The 15,231-nt window shown below is 35.1% G+C and overlaps 1 long non-coding RNA gene across 2 annotated transcripts; it reads left to right on the forward strand.

The window, feature by feature from the left end:
- The first annotated feature begins 4,768 nt into the window (after positions 1–4,768).
- Positions 4,769–13,252, forward strand: LOC111019582 (uncharacterized). Of its 2 annotated transcripts, none has more exons than XR_015788760.1 (2): positions 4,769–6,117; positions 8,825–13,252. It is a non-coding gene; the product is annotated as an uncharacterized LOC111019582 (long non-coding RNA). The 2 variants fall into 2 exon arrangements; XR_015788759.1 differs by having other exon boundaries at positions 4,769–6,105.
- The last annotated feature ends 1,979 nt before the right edge of the window (positions 13,253–15,231 follow it).

A 15,231-nucleotide genomic window follows, 5' to 3' on the forward strand; every position in this document is an offset into this window, starting at 1 on the left:
ATAATCCAAGTTAATTTTTTAAATATCGATTTTGTATATTTGGTCTTCTTAAACTATTATCTACTTTTTTTAGGTATAGTTGCTTATAAATTTCCTAAAATCAAGCTAATGGATTACCTTTTTGTTTGAGGGTATATTTGTCTCAAATAATATGTAAAATCGTACAATAGTTTTGGCCATTTTGTTTCAAGGGCATATCTGTCATAAATAAAATTAGGAATTGGATCATAACAGTAAATTAGCCACTATCACAATATTTGATACTTTTGGCCATTTTTCAAAATGTATTATTCTTTATAGTCATTCCTCTAGTTAGCCCTTTCGATAATTTTTTGCCTCCCACCTCCCTTTGCTGCGCGAAACCCTCTCTACCGTCATTGTGAACCCGCTCCTTTACCATGGGAAGGGGAGCGAACGGCCACGTACTACGGCGCAAGCGACGATCCAACGGTGAGGAGCGATTTTCTGACGGCAGAAAGCGACAATCTGCGGCGACGAGCTTGAACTCGGCGGTACGGAGCGAATATATTTGGCAACAATGACAACATCGAAGGTTCTGTTCTTCCTTCTCTTCTCTTTCCTCGTATTCACTCGTTTTCATCTTCTTCTAGTTCGGTAACTTCTCGTTCCTTCTGATTTGAGTTTGGGTTGTTTTATCTACGACTTTATTTTCTCTTTCTCTGGTGTGCCCTGTTGCATGAATGAAATAAAAAAAAGAACTAGTTTTAGATGAGAAGTGAACTGAAGGGAAGGAAAGGGGACTATCTTGTTTGTTCGAGGGAGAAGATCCAGAAAATGGAAAATGGAGAGGGCAAATTTGATTGAAGAAGAAATTGAATACGGAAGGAGGAAAAATCAGGGAAGGGCTTGGGGTATGATTTCTTGAGGAACTAATAAGTACAAGTACAAATATGAGAATATGGATTTTTGCATTGGAGGTCAACCGATCTAAATAAAGTCTTTTTCTATTGTGTATTTATATTTCAAAAACAACTGCTTCCTTTTCACTAATTTAATTAATTCGATACACTCTGTTTCTATGCCCCTCATAACCTTCCATGTTTACTAACTACCACTTTATACACCCCACCTTATCAACCCTTTGTTTTTTAATTATTCTTATTTTACTTCTTAAGAACCCGACAAAGTACACAAGCTTAACCATTATGTTTTTTTTGTAGATTAAACTTTCATAAATTTAAACATGGATAAGTCGTGGACGATAAAAAATAGAATGTCAATCGAGTATAGTTTAGGGGTTGAAATGTTCATTGGAAATGGATTACGACATTCAAAAAGATCAAATGTCATTTGTTGTCCATGTTTAAAGTGTGTGGACGCAAAGTCTCAAATTGTGAATGTAGTAAGAGATCACTTATTTGTTTATGGTATCAATCAAAGCTATAAGACATGGATTTGACATGGTGAATCACCACAGATTAAGAGAAATATTGAAAGTATGTCTGCTAGTGCACTAGAAGAAGTTGAGGATGACGATTTTGATGACACAATAGGGATGTTTTAGGCTGCATATGATTACTCTGATGAAAATCCACAAAATTTCGAGGTGCTATTTCGTGGTGCGAAGAAACCATTATATTCAAATTTTAAAAACTTTACCAAAATATCTGCATTGGTGAAGTTATATAATTTGAAAGCAAAATTTGGATGGAGCGATAGAAGTTTCACTGAGTTGTTGACATTAGTTCGTGACATGTTACCAAGTCCTAATGAAATTCCAAATTCTATGTATCAAGCAAAAGAAACATTGAGTACTCTTGAAATGAAGTATGAGAAGATTTCATGCTTGTTGCAAGGATTGTTGATTGTTTAGAAAAGAACTCTCAGATGCAGATGAATGCCTCATTTGTGGAACATCAAGATGGAAGCTTCATAAAGATTCAAAGGAAGCAATGAAAAATGTTCCAGCAAAAGTCATGTAGTAGTTATCTCCAATTCTGAGATTTGAATGAATGTTTCGAAGCAAAGAAATATCGAGTTTGTTGACTTGGCATGTAAAAAAAAGAGTAAGTGATGGATATATACGACATCCAGCAGACTGAATTTTGTGGAAAGAAGTAGACAAATTGTGACCAGAGTTTGGTCTACAGCCTAGAAACCTTCGTCTTGCTCTTTCAACCAATGAGGTCAATCCACATGGTGAACCTAATAGTAAATAGAGTTGTTGGCCAGTTATGTTGGTGACGTACAATCTACCCCTGTGGTTCTGCATGAAGCGAAAATTTCTTATGTTGAATGCATTAATATATGGTCCCAAACAACCAGAAAATGACATAGTTGTTTATTTAGCTCCATTATTTGATGATTTGAAAAAGCTTTGGAATGATGGAGTTGAATGTTTTGATGCACATCAAGAACGGTGTTTCACAATACTCAAAGCTATTTTACCGTGGACAATTAATGATTTTCCGGCGTATGGCAAGGTTGTGTAGTAAAAGGATATCATGTATGTCCAATTTGTGGGGAGAACACTTCATCCATTTATTTTCCAAAAGGGAGGAAGATGGCGTATCTCGGGCATCGAAAATTCTTATCTCGTAATCATCCATATAGGAAGCAGAAGAAAACATTTAATGGTAAACAAGAATTGGGATTCGCTCTTGAATGGAGTAGAAATTCTTGCAAAAACAAGTGGACTCCAATATTCATTTGGTAAGAAAGGAAAAAATAAGGAAAAAAGGAAAAAAAAATGATAGAGATCTTTCAAATAGTTATTGGAAGAAGAAGTCTATTTTTTAGTTAGAATACTGGAAACATTTTCACGTGCGACATTGTTTAGATGTGATGCATATTGAAAAGAATGTGTGTTCAAAACTTATTTGCACATTGCCTGATATTCTTGGAAAAACAAAGGATAAATTACAAGCTCGTCTAGATTTGGTCGAATTGAATATTAGATTAGAGTTGGCCCCTCAAGTGGGAGAGAAAAAGATATTCTTACCTCCAACATGTTATACATTATCACGGGTGGAGAAATTGAATTTGTGTAAGACACTGTCAGAAACTAAAGTACCTGAAAGTTATTCATCTAACATACAAGTTCTAGCGTCGCTCGAAGAATTGAAACTTAATAATCTTAAGTCAGATGACCATCATGTTCTTATGTAACAATTGTTACTTGTGGCCGTTCGTGGTACTTTACCAAAATATGTTAAATATGTCATTATTTGACTATGCTTCTTCTTTAATGCTATATGTAGCAAAACAATTGATTCGTCTAAGTTAAAAGGCTTGCAAGAAGACATAGTCGTCACTTTATGTTTGTTAGAAAAATATGTTCCACCGGGATTCTTCACAATAATAGTACACCTTGTGGTGCATCTTGTAAGAGATGTAGAATTTTGTGGACCTGTGTATTTGAGGTGGATGTATCATTTTGAACTATATATGAAAGTAATGAAGAGTTATGTAAGAAATAGAACTCGACCGAATGGATGCATTGGAGAATGTTATATTGTAGAGGAGGCTGTAGAGTTTTGTTCTTAATATCTATCTGGAATTGATTCAATTGGGTTAAGGTCATCGATGAGGAAAGAAGATCCATTTGATAGACCATTGTCTGTTTCTTCTTATAGCAAATCAAGTAAGGATCAGCTAGATCAAGCTCATCTTTATGTCCTTCAAAATGTAAATGATGTGCTTCCATATGTAGGGTATGCAAATTTCATTCTCTTTCGTAACTTCCTAATTAAGTGATCATCTAGATCATAACTTTGTCATTGACATATATTATATTTGCAATAGGCAACAAATGGATGTTCTGTCTAAGCTTAATCCAAGTAAGTCTAAAAACAAAAAGTGGCTTCAAGATGAGCATAATTGCACATTTAGTAGTTGGTTGCGGGAACAGGTAATCTTAATCTCTAACCATACAATTTAAGGTATACTTAAATGTTAGTTACTGATTTGAAATTGAATCTTAGGTTGCACTTGTTCTCGCAATGCCGAATAACTCCATAACACCTTTTTTTAAGATGAATTACTCATGAGCCTCGTCCAGATGTAGTCACATATTGTGGTTACGTGGTTAATTGATGTGATCATATTTGACCCAATGCTCCAAAATGCCACCTACACCAACAATGAAGAGAAGTTTGAAGAAAGACCTACCAAACGAATGAGACTTCATTGGACCCATCAATAAATTTTTACCATTTTGAAGTCCAATAAAGAACCTACTAAGATCAAGAGGAAGCATGGAAGGGAAGAGAAGCTACTAGTATAGTTGATTACAATAGTGTAGGGATAGAAATTAATGGGTATGTTGATGCTGATTATGCTGCTGATGTTGATAAGCGTAGGTCATTGACTGGTTTTGTATTTAAGCTTTCTAGTTGTACAATAAGCTGGAAATCTAGTTTACAGTCTATAGTTGCATTACCTACAACTGAATCTGAATATATTGCAGTTATTGAAGCTGTGAAAGAGTCTTTATGGCTTAAGGGTATTGTGTCTGAATTATGTTGTAGTGATAATGTCTCTGTAACTGTTTTCTGTGATAGTCAAAGTGCTTTACACTTTTCTAAGAATCACTCCCACCACGAAAGAACCAAACACATTGATGTTCGTTATCATTTTGTTAGACATGTAATAAATGATGGTTTAGTTTCTGTTAAGAAGGTTGCTTCTGAGTTTAATGTTGCTGATATGTTTACTAAAGCATTACCATGTGATAAGTTTAACCTTTGTGTGAGATTGTTGCAGCTCGATAAGAGGTGATTGAAATAGGTTGTTTGTCTTGGTAGCAAGCTCCATGGGATTGGTCTCTTGATAAATAGAAATCAATGTAGAGATTATTATAAATCAAGTTGGTTTCAATTTATTAATTAATTTAGCTTAATTTTCCTTGCTACCAATTTTTTTCTTATGTTAATTATTCTCTGTTGGGCCAAACAAGGTAAGCCCAATCCCTTTAGTTTTGTGTACCTTGCCCATTTACTTTTACTATTAGGTTTACCTTCCTTTTATCTAATCGTTTTTATGTTGAGTGGCCTTGTAAATAGAATAGGATGGGTTCTCTTTTGGGAGGGAGAAACCCTAGCCACCACTTGAAGCAAGAGAGAGAGATAGAGTGAATCCCGGGTCACTGTCGTCGTTGCCGTGAGAGTTACAACTGCTGCTGTTTCCTTTATGAGCATCAACGATATCGATTCTTGATGAGGTTTTCGACTTGGGTGTTTTAGTTGTGAGCATCGTCAGAGTGGTTGTCCATATGACGTGCTACAACCATAAGAAGTCGAGATCGAACAGTTTTTTGTGTAGATCTGCGCATTCCAAAGAGGGTTGAGGCGTGGGTGTTCAAGATCCGTGGTATTCTAGAACAAGAAGGAATTTCGGGTTTGTGTCGTGGGTGTTCTTCATTAGGTTCGAAGATCGACGCGGAAGGAGATCTACAAAGGTTGTATTTCTCCATTCTTTTTACTTTTCTTGTAAATTAATCTCTTACAAAGCTTCTATTGTATGTAATATTGTACATTTCCTTAATAATATTGACTCGCAAAGGGTGTCATCCTTGCAAGTGGATGTAGGTCTTAACGGACCGAACCTCTTTAAATCTCGTGTTATCTCTTGCATATACTCTTTTTGGTACATATTTCAGTTCTGTCCAGCATCTTGAATTGTTGATAATCGCTTGTATACTCACTGTTTTGACTACATATTTATTGGAAAATTATTGGGATTGATCTTGGGTTTATAACAATTGGAATAAGAGCTTAATCCTGTGTAATCTGTGTAAATTGCATACTCTTTAGGATAAAAGAATTGTGTGAATATTTTCTTGAATAATTTTTTTAGTATTATTCTTTGAAAAGTGTGCTGTCCATTTTTTTTTATCTTGCAAGATGAGTACAAAGTTCGAGGTGGAGCGATTTGACGGCAAAGCAGACTTCGGTCTCTAGAAGATTAAAATGATGGCTATCTTGCGACAACAAAAGGCCAATTACACTCTCGTGGAAGCCAAGGACATTTCGACTAGCATAATGGCATAACAATTGGTTGAGATGAATAAGGTGGCTCACGGCCTTATCATCTTACATTTGTCTGACTCGGTTATTCGGTAAATGAGGAGCGAGGATACCGCCGGTAAGCTTTAGAGTAAGTTACAAACTACCTATCAAAAAGCATCGGTATCTAACAAGATATTCATTAAATCTAAATTCGTTAACTTTAAAATGGATTCTAGCAAAAGCATGAAGGATAATGTAAATGAATTTCATAGAATTATTTCTGAAATGAATAATATAGGTGAAACTTTTTCTGATGAGAATCATGTTATTGTTCTTGTTAATTCTCTGCATGATGCATATAATGATGTGAAATCTGCTATGAAATATGGTAGGGATGAGTTAACTATTGATGTTGTACTTACTGTCATTAGAACTAAAGAAATGGAATTAAAAGAAAATTAAAAGGTTAGTGAATATTTATATGCTAGAGGGAGATCAGAAGGTCGAAATAAACAAAGCGGTAAAAGTAAATGTAGGTCCAAATCTAAGGGGGGCTAAAGGTAGAAGATGTTACCATTGTAATAAACAGGGCCATATTAGAAGATTTTGTCTAGACCTTAGGAATAAAAAGTCATCGGGTAAAGAGAAATAAGAGTCTATTTTAGCTAATATAAGTGAAGAGTACAATGAAGTCCTTATGGTTAGCACTACTAATTAAGATGAAACTTGGATTCTAGATTCAGGTTGTTCTTTCCATATGACCCCTAATAGAGAATGGCTCGAAGACTTCCAAACCAGTTCAGAAGGTAAGGTCATGTTATGGAACCGACACTTTTGTAATGTAGAAGGTCAAGGGACAGTTAGGCTTAGACTTCATGATGGGAATGTTAGGCTTCTTACAGGAGTAAGGTACGTACCTGAAGTTAAAAGAAACTTAATTTCCCTTAACATGCTTGATAAGTTAGGTTTCACCATTAAGTTAGAAGGTGGCATGCTTAAAGTCATGAAGGGTGCTATGGTAACAATGAGAGGGCGCTTTAGAGATATTCTCTACTCCTTAGAGGGTTCAACGGTTCTAGGATCAAGTGACTTAGTAAAAAGAGAGCGATAGTTCCCAAACTTCTCTTTGGCATAGGCGTCTAGGTCATATTAGTGAGCAAGGAATTAAAGAATCAGTTAAGCAAAATGTTATTCCTAATTTAAAAGTAGACGACCTAGATATGTGTGAGCATTGTGTATATGGGAAACCTAAGAGAGTTAAATTTGGGAAGGGTGGTCGCTCGACTAAGAGAAAGTTAGAATATATGCATGTCGACCTGTGGGGTCCTTCGAGTGTAGCAACCAATGGGGGGGCTAGATACTTCTTATCCATCATAGATGATTGTACTAGTAAGACGTGGATTTATGTCCTTAAGAATAAATCTGACACTTTTAGTAGATTTTTAGAATGGGTAACACTCGTAGAGAACCAAACTAGCCTTAAGAGTTAAAAAGCTTAGAACTGATAATGGGCTAGAGTTTTGTAACCACGGGTTTAATGACTTTTGTAAGTCTAAGGGTATAGCTAGGCACTTGACTGTTGTAGGCACACCCAAACAAAACAGGGCTGCAGAGATAATGAACCGAACCTTAATGGAGAGAGTAAGATGCATGTTGTCAAATTCACAACTTCCTCAAAAGTTTTGTAAGGGAAGTTGTTGCAACAACATGCTACATTATCAATAGGAGCCCGACTACTGCCATTGATCTAAAAACACCCCAAGAAATTTGGCAAGGTAGTCCCCCGCCGGATCTATCACACATGAGAGTCTTTGGATGTCTAGCTTATGCTTATTCAAAAGAGGATAAGTTAGATCCAAGGACTAAGAAATGTGTTTTTTTAGGATATCCCAAACGTGTTAAGGGATACAAGTTACGGTGTCTAGAATCAAATAGTGCCAAAATCCTAATAAGTAGAGATATTGTCTTTGATGAGGGAAAAATGGGATATGTAGAAGAGAAAACTGAGTTTATACCAAATGACCTTACTAGTAACACAGTAATTGTTTTAGTACCCCCTCCCTTACCTACTTCCCTACCACCTCCCTTACCTATTTCCCCACCTAGTCAAGTAGATGAACCTATTATAGAACATGAGAATCCACCCTCTACTTTAGATGAGTCACCTATTTAAGAAGTAGTAGAAGAAGAGGAAGTAGAAGTTAACCAAAATTTAGGGAATTATCAGTTAGCTAGGGATAGAAAAAGAAGAACCATTATAGCTCCTACTAGGTATGGGCATGCTGACCTTATTTCCTATGCCCTAGTAATTGCAAATGAATTTGTTAACAAAGAACCACAAACTTTTAATGACAACTTTCTTGCATGGTGAGCTTGAGGAGACCATCTACATAGACCAACCTCCAGGATTCGAAGCTCCCAAACAAGAGAAAAAAGTATATCTTCTTAAAAGTTCTTTATATGGCCTAAAGCAATCACCTGGTCAATGGTATAAAAGGTTTGATTCATATATGTTATCCATTGAGTTTTGTAGAAGCAAGTATTATAATTGTGTTTACTTTAAAAATGTCTCAAATGTTAATATTATCTACTTACTTCTCTATATTGATGACATGTTAATTGCTTGTAAGTCCATGCATGAGGTTAACAAGTTAAAAGATCTTTTAAATAAATAGTTTGACATGAATGACTTAGGCAATGCTAGGAGAATATTAGGAATTGACATAATTAGGAATCGAAAAGAAAATAAATTGTACTTGTCTCGATCTGAGTATGTTAAAAGGCTAGTCAAAATATTAAATTGATGGGGTGTTAATCTCGAAGCGGAAACGACGATCTTGTTCTTGAATTTTCAGGACCAAAAACCACAAAACAAAAAAATGAAAAACAGAGAAAATGTTAACTCACTTTTGAAGAACCGTTCTTCAAGGAGTCACCAATGAACACCAATTTGTTTCAGCACCACCAGTCTTCTTGCTATCCTTTGGGAACGTTGATCTCGCTTGTGGGAGCAATACTTTAGAAACAAAGGGAATTGATATGTGTCTTGTTTTGAGAGAAAACATCCATAGGAAAGAAATGCACGAGGAGGCTAAAATTATAGAACGATTCTGTAATTAACCAACAACATGTGGGGTTACCCCACATAATATACAACTCCCCACTCCCCAGCAATTTTGCAAGGGACTTTTTTTTTATATAGTTAAATTAATAATAATAATAATAATAATAATAATTAATATATATATTAATTAATTATTAATTTAATTATTTATTACCAAAATAGAATCATATTCTAAAGAATTTCTCTAGTATAACCTATAGTTGTAATTTACATCTTATGCACATTATTTTTAACCTATAGATTTAATATGAATCATATTCATATTAATTTTTATTTGAATCTCATTCAAATAATTTCTCTCATAATATATAATTTTAATTTAAAATAAATTATATATCATATGTATCAATATACATAATCCTTTAAACATTTCAAATTCTTCCAAAGAAACTTGATCCGTTGTGAGCTAGCAAGGGGACCTAATGGACCTACAGATTAGAAGCTCCAACAATATGAGATTAATCGGTCAAACTCATTAATCGAGTTAATCAATATTCGTTAACTACATGTCACTCCACTAGAGACCCGTAGTTGCACTCTTCTCATTGCTGAATGTTTTCATGTCCATGGATATACGACCATTAATGGCAAGTCAATCCTTCACGAGTGTTCGTAACTCAAGTTGGGTGAAATTACCGTTTTATCCCTGAGTTACATCTTACTCCTTAAATACCATTGCTCCTCTAATGAACAACCCGATTCTGGTCCGACCAATAACCGGAAGTCTTTCTCGAGTCAATGAGAGGGTGGGGCCCCTTGTTCAAGTCCTAGAGTCAGCATTTAAGAGAACATTCATCTACTCCCCTAAGGTTGGGGAGGACTGAATTCCATCTTGTGAAGTTACATTCCCAGCTCCCCACTCAGTCTCGTTCTCAAAATGGTAGGAATGTTGAGTCGGCGTCTCGGGCCACTCTCACCCATACAGATCAAAGGACGAGCCCTTACGGGCAGGAGTCCATAACTCACTCAAGATTGAGAATGAGTTGTCTGGTCATTCTATGAAATAGCAATCTGTTAGTCAACGGCGTTACATCTAAAGTTTGGCTATTTCGTGGTCCGCTCCTATACAATCTCATTGTATAGGATACCCCCACTCGCATGTCTCCACACGAAATACCTGGATTGGATCGTCTGTAACATTTACAAAGTAGGTCGTATCCATAGTGTTGCCAAAATAAGGTACCTAGCTTTATCCATATACTATAGACTTTTTAGGTTATTTCCGAGCATTATCCACTTGTATATCGAGGGTATATCAAATATATACTCGGTATATATACTGTCCCAGTTATATGATAATAACCTTGGATGTTTAGTTTATTGGATTTAGACAATGCATTGCTATAAATTCAACAACAAATTGACTGAATAAAACTTTATTGAATATAAATTTGTTTTTACATAAATACAAACTACGAGTTTAGGACAACACAACCAACATAAATATGCATGATAGTAAGAAGGTCAGTGTTCCTTTTGGAAAGCATTTCAAGTTATATGTCGATGATTCTCCCAAATCCCCTAATGAGATAGAAGAAATGCATGATATTCCATATGCTAGTACTGTTGGGAGTTTAATGTATGCTACGGTTTGTACTAGACCTGACCTTGCACATCCACTTAGTGTTGTTGGTAGATTTCTTGCTAATCCTGGTAAGCTACACTGGAATGCTGTAAAGTGGATAATTATCTTGCATTTTATACTGATTTATGACTTGCTTATGGTGGAGCTAGTACAGTTGATTACAACAGTGTAGGGATAGAAATTAATGGGTATGTTGATGCTGATTATGCTGCTGATGTTGATAAGCGTAGGTCTTTGACTGGTTTTGTATTTAAGCTTTTTGGTTGTACAATAAGCTGGAAATCTAGTTTACAGTCTATAGTTGCATTATCTACAACTGAATCTGAATATATTGCACTTACTGAAGCTGTGAAAGAGTCTTTATGGCTTAAGGGTATTGTGTCTGAATTATGTTGTAGTGATAATGTCTCTATAACTGCTTTATGTGATAGTCAAAGTTCTTTACACTTATCAAAGAATCACTCTCACCACGAAAGAAGTAAACACATTGATGTTCATTATCATTTTGTTAGACATGTAATAAATGATGGTTTAGTTTCTGTTAAGAAGGTTGCTTCTGAGTTTAATGTTGCTGATATGTTTACTAAAGCATTACCATGTGATAAGTTTAACATTTGTGTGAGATTGTTGCAGCTCAATAAAGGGTGATTGAAATAGGTTGAAATAGGTTGTTTGTCTTTGTAGCATGCTCTATGGGGGTTGGTTTCTTGATAAATAGAAATCAAGGTGGAGATTGTTATAAATCAAGTTGGTTTCAATTTATTAATTAATTTAGCTTAATTTTCCTTGCTACCAATTTTTTTCTTATGTTAATTATTCTCTTTGTTGGGCCAAACAAGGTAAGCTCAATCCCTTTAGTTTTGTGTACCTTGCCCATTTACTTTTACTATTAGGTTTACCTTCCTTTTATCTAATAGTTTTATGTTGAGTGGCCTTATAAATAGAATAGGATGGGTTCTCTTTTGGGAGGGAGAAACCCTAGCCACCACTTGAAGCAAGAGAGAGAGATAGAGAAGAATCACGGCCACCCCGTCACCGTCGTCGTTGCCATGAGAGTTACAACTGCTGTTGTTTCCTTTATGAGCATCAACGGTATCGGTTCTTGAGGAGGTTTTCGACTTGTGTGTTGTAGCCGTGAGCGTCGGATCTCGGAGTGGTTGTCCATCCAACGTGCTACAACCACAAGAAGTCGAGATTGAGCAGTTTTTTGTGTAGATCTGTGCATTCCAAAGAGGGTTGAGGTGTGGGTGTTCAAGATCTGTGGTATTCTTGAACAAGAAGGAATTTCGGATTTGTGCCGTGGGTGTTCTTCGTTGGGTTCGAAGATCGAAAGGAGATCTACAAAGGTTGTATTTCTCCATTCTTTTTACTTTTCTTGCGAATCAATCCCTTACGAAAGCTTCTGTTGTATGTAATATTGTACATTTCAATCCTTAATAATATTGACTCTCAAGGGTGTCATCCTTGCAAGTGGGTGTAGGTCTTAACGGACAAAACCAGTTGTTTAAATCTCGTGTTATCTCTTGCATATACTGTTTTTGGTACATATTTAAGTTCTGTCCAACATCTCGAATTGTTGATAATCACTTGTATATTCACTGTTTTGACTAAATAATGGTTGGAAAATTATTGGGATTGATCTTGATTTCATGACATATATTATTAAATTAACATATTTTTCTGTATCCCATTCTTCCTATATAGTTTTGTTTGATCACGTATCGACAGGTTATTTAACAGCCACTTGATTTTAACGTTAGTCACCTAACACTCAAAACAAAACAACCCATAGACCATTTAGAGAACCGTTTCTATTTGTTTTTGTAATTTTTAAATAGAGAACGATAAGGTTGACCAAACGGCGCTTCGATTATTTAAAATAATAAAAAATAAAATACAAACCAACTGCTCCAATAAATTAGACCTTTCTTGAACACTCTCTTCCAATGGGCTCTATCAGTTTCTACTTTCATCCTTTTTCTCTCTCACGGACTTCAAATTTTCTTTGGATAAACACTGATTTGTATTAATCCCCTTTGGTTCCGCACTCTTAATCTTTATATTAATCTAATTTTCTTCATCTTCAATCGCACTCGCTCAAATTTTCTTTGGATAAACACCGATTTGATTTCCCCAGAGATCTTCATCTTCTTCTTCTCAATCTCCGCAGCCGCTCCAATGCTTCAGCTGTTCTTCGCAGTCGCTTTCTCGGCAGTGCCATTGACGCTGTACGTGCCGCCGATTCGGAGCCTCAATCTCTTCGTCGAAACCCTAGAGGATCTTCTTCGTCACACTGCCATTCATACGCTCAGAGTTTATCCTCGGTTTCGCATCGCCTTCTCTCGCCTCTTCCGCTCCGTCTTCAGCGCCTCCTATTCTTGAGGTTTGATTCTTGAGATTCGATTGTTCGTATTGTTTAATTTGTGTTTGGAATCTTGAATTTCTGTTCGCTGTTGTATATGGAAGTGCGATTTTGCTTTGTAATTAGTCGCGATTCTGGATTTAGGTCTCCTTCTTCTCTGATTCTGTTCCCGATCTTATTTAGAGCTACAGATATATTCCCGATTCTCTGTTTTTTCTTACTCGTAATTATGCCATGTGGATGCGATTTGTTTAGCAGATTCATGAAAGCGATTCAATTAACGATTCAAATTTGTGCAAATTTTCTTGGTTTCTCACTTTGATTTTCCGGCCTTTCCAAAAGGCAAGATGCAAGAACAGGGAAGCTTCCTATCAATTTCTTCCTTGGAGAAAAAGACAATATTATATATATATATATATATATATATATTGAATGGCATTATAAAAGAATGTATATCTAAATAAGTAGTTTTATGTTTTTGTGAAAAGAATGTCTTTCATTTTCTTAAATGTTGGGATTTTTTGTTTCTGTATTTAAATTCAAAGTGGATTGTTTTAAAACATGAGGCTCAAATTCTATGGTCAACTTTGGAATTCAATTCATATTGGTATTTTAAGTTTTACTCTTCAAAAAGAGGATTAATCATTTTGATAGCTTTGCAAAAAAAAAAAAAAATAATAATAATAAATAAATAAATAACTTCTATTTTAATTTTCTTTGTTTATTGGCAAGACAAGCATATTGTAGTGTAGCAGTAATTGACATAAGATTGTGAGTTCGATTATCACTCCCACATTTTGTACTAAAAATTTATTTTGTTCATTGCAAATCTGAGCTCGGTTCAACGGATTAAGATATTTATGTCCGACTTGAATGTCATGAGTTTGAATCTCTCCACTCTTATATGTTCTACTTAAAAAAAATATTTTGTCATTGTTATTATTCTACTACCTATCCAACCAATATCTCATTATCAATTATCAATACAACGTACTTATTTTCACTAACTTCATTATCCATCGTGTGAATCAAAATAGTTATTCTTTTAAAAGTTTAAAGATTAAAATTGCTCATACCTATTTTCACAACTTCATTATCGTGGGAACCAAAATAGTTATTCTTTTAAAAGATAATTTCTTTTCCAAATATATGGTGTAAATAAATAAAAAGTTTATGAAACCTAATATAAAATTATTATTTTTGTTATATAATCATGAGTATTATTGAAAGTGAAAATTGAAAATTGTGAATGTATACGATTATGGTTAATTACTCATATTTTAATTAATGATGTGTTGTTGCTATTTAAATGATTAAACAAACTATAGACTATATACTTATTGGTGAACTTTACTGACATGATTATGTAAAATAATTAATTTGAGATGTCATCAGTATGATTATGTGAAATTAAATTTTCTTAATCAATTTTTGGTTGAAAATTCAAATAAGATAGATGTTGAATATATATGCATGTAATTTTAATTTTGGTTGAGTAACCATTTTCCCAAGTTAAAAATGATTTTTGCAAATTAGAGATGGACCCTTGTTACTTTTTTTCTTTAGTTTCTCTCTTATTATCTCTCTTCTCTGCCCAAATCTCGAAAAAACAAAAAAACCTCTCTTCTCCTCCTCTTTGTTTCTTTTCTTTTTCTCTCTCCTCTCTACTCCGATTCTTCATCTTCCCTACTTCTCTCTTCTGTTAAATTTCTATTAATTAAATTTGAGTACAAATTATTTTCACAATTCAATTTTGATAAAAACAACACATCCCTGCAATTTCTCCAAACTTGCATAAAACCCTTAATCTTTTCACTGTTAATACCAAAATCAAAAAGATCTCCGAACTCACCTTGATTGGCACTAGAAATATAGAGGCAGTTGAATGGTAAAGATCTAGACGATGAAATAGGATCTAAGGGTTTGGTTTTAAAAAAAAAATCAAATCAAATACCCCAACGAGACGGCAGCCAATGGCGACAGTGGCGTCACCTTGAAAAAGGAAAATAGAGCTGGCTGTTGGGGTAGCGCTCTCGATCTCGCTCTCGCTTTCGGTTAGATCTCGCTCGGTCAGATCTCACTCTCGCTCTTGCTCAATCAACTCTCACTCGAGCAGATCTAGCTCTCGCACGCGCTTTCACTCAGAACAAATCGGAAGTAGTAGGTAGTTAATAGTCGGGCGGCAACAGCG

The sequence above is a fragment of the Momordica charantia genome (genome assembly GCF_013281855.1).
Source record: "Momordica charantia cultivar OHB3-1 chromosome 1 unlocalized genomic scaffold, Mcharantia_2.0 BLBB01000001.1, whole genome shotgun sequence".
In the NCBI taxonomy this organism is placed as follows: domain Eukaryota; kingdom Viridiplantae; phylum Streptophyta; class Magnoliopsida; order Cucurbitales; family Cucurbitaceae; genus Momordica; species Momordica charantia.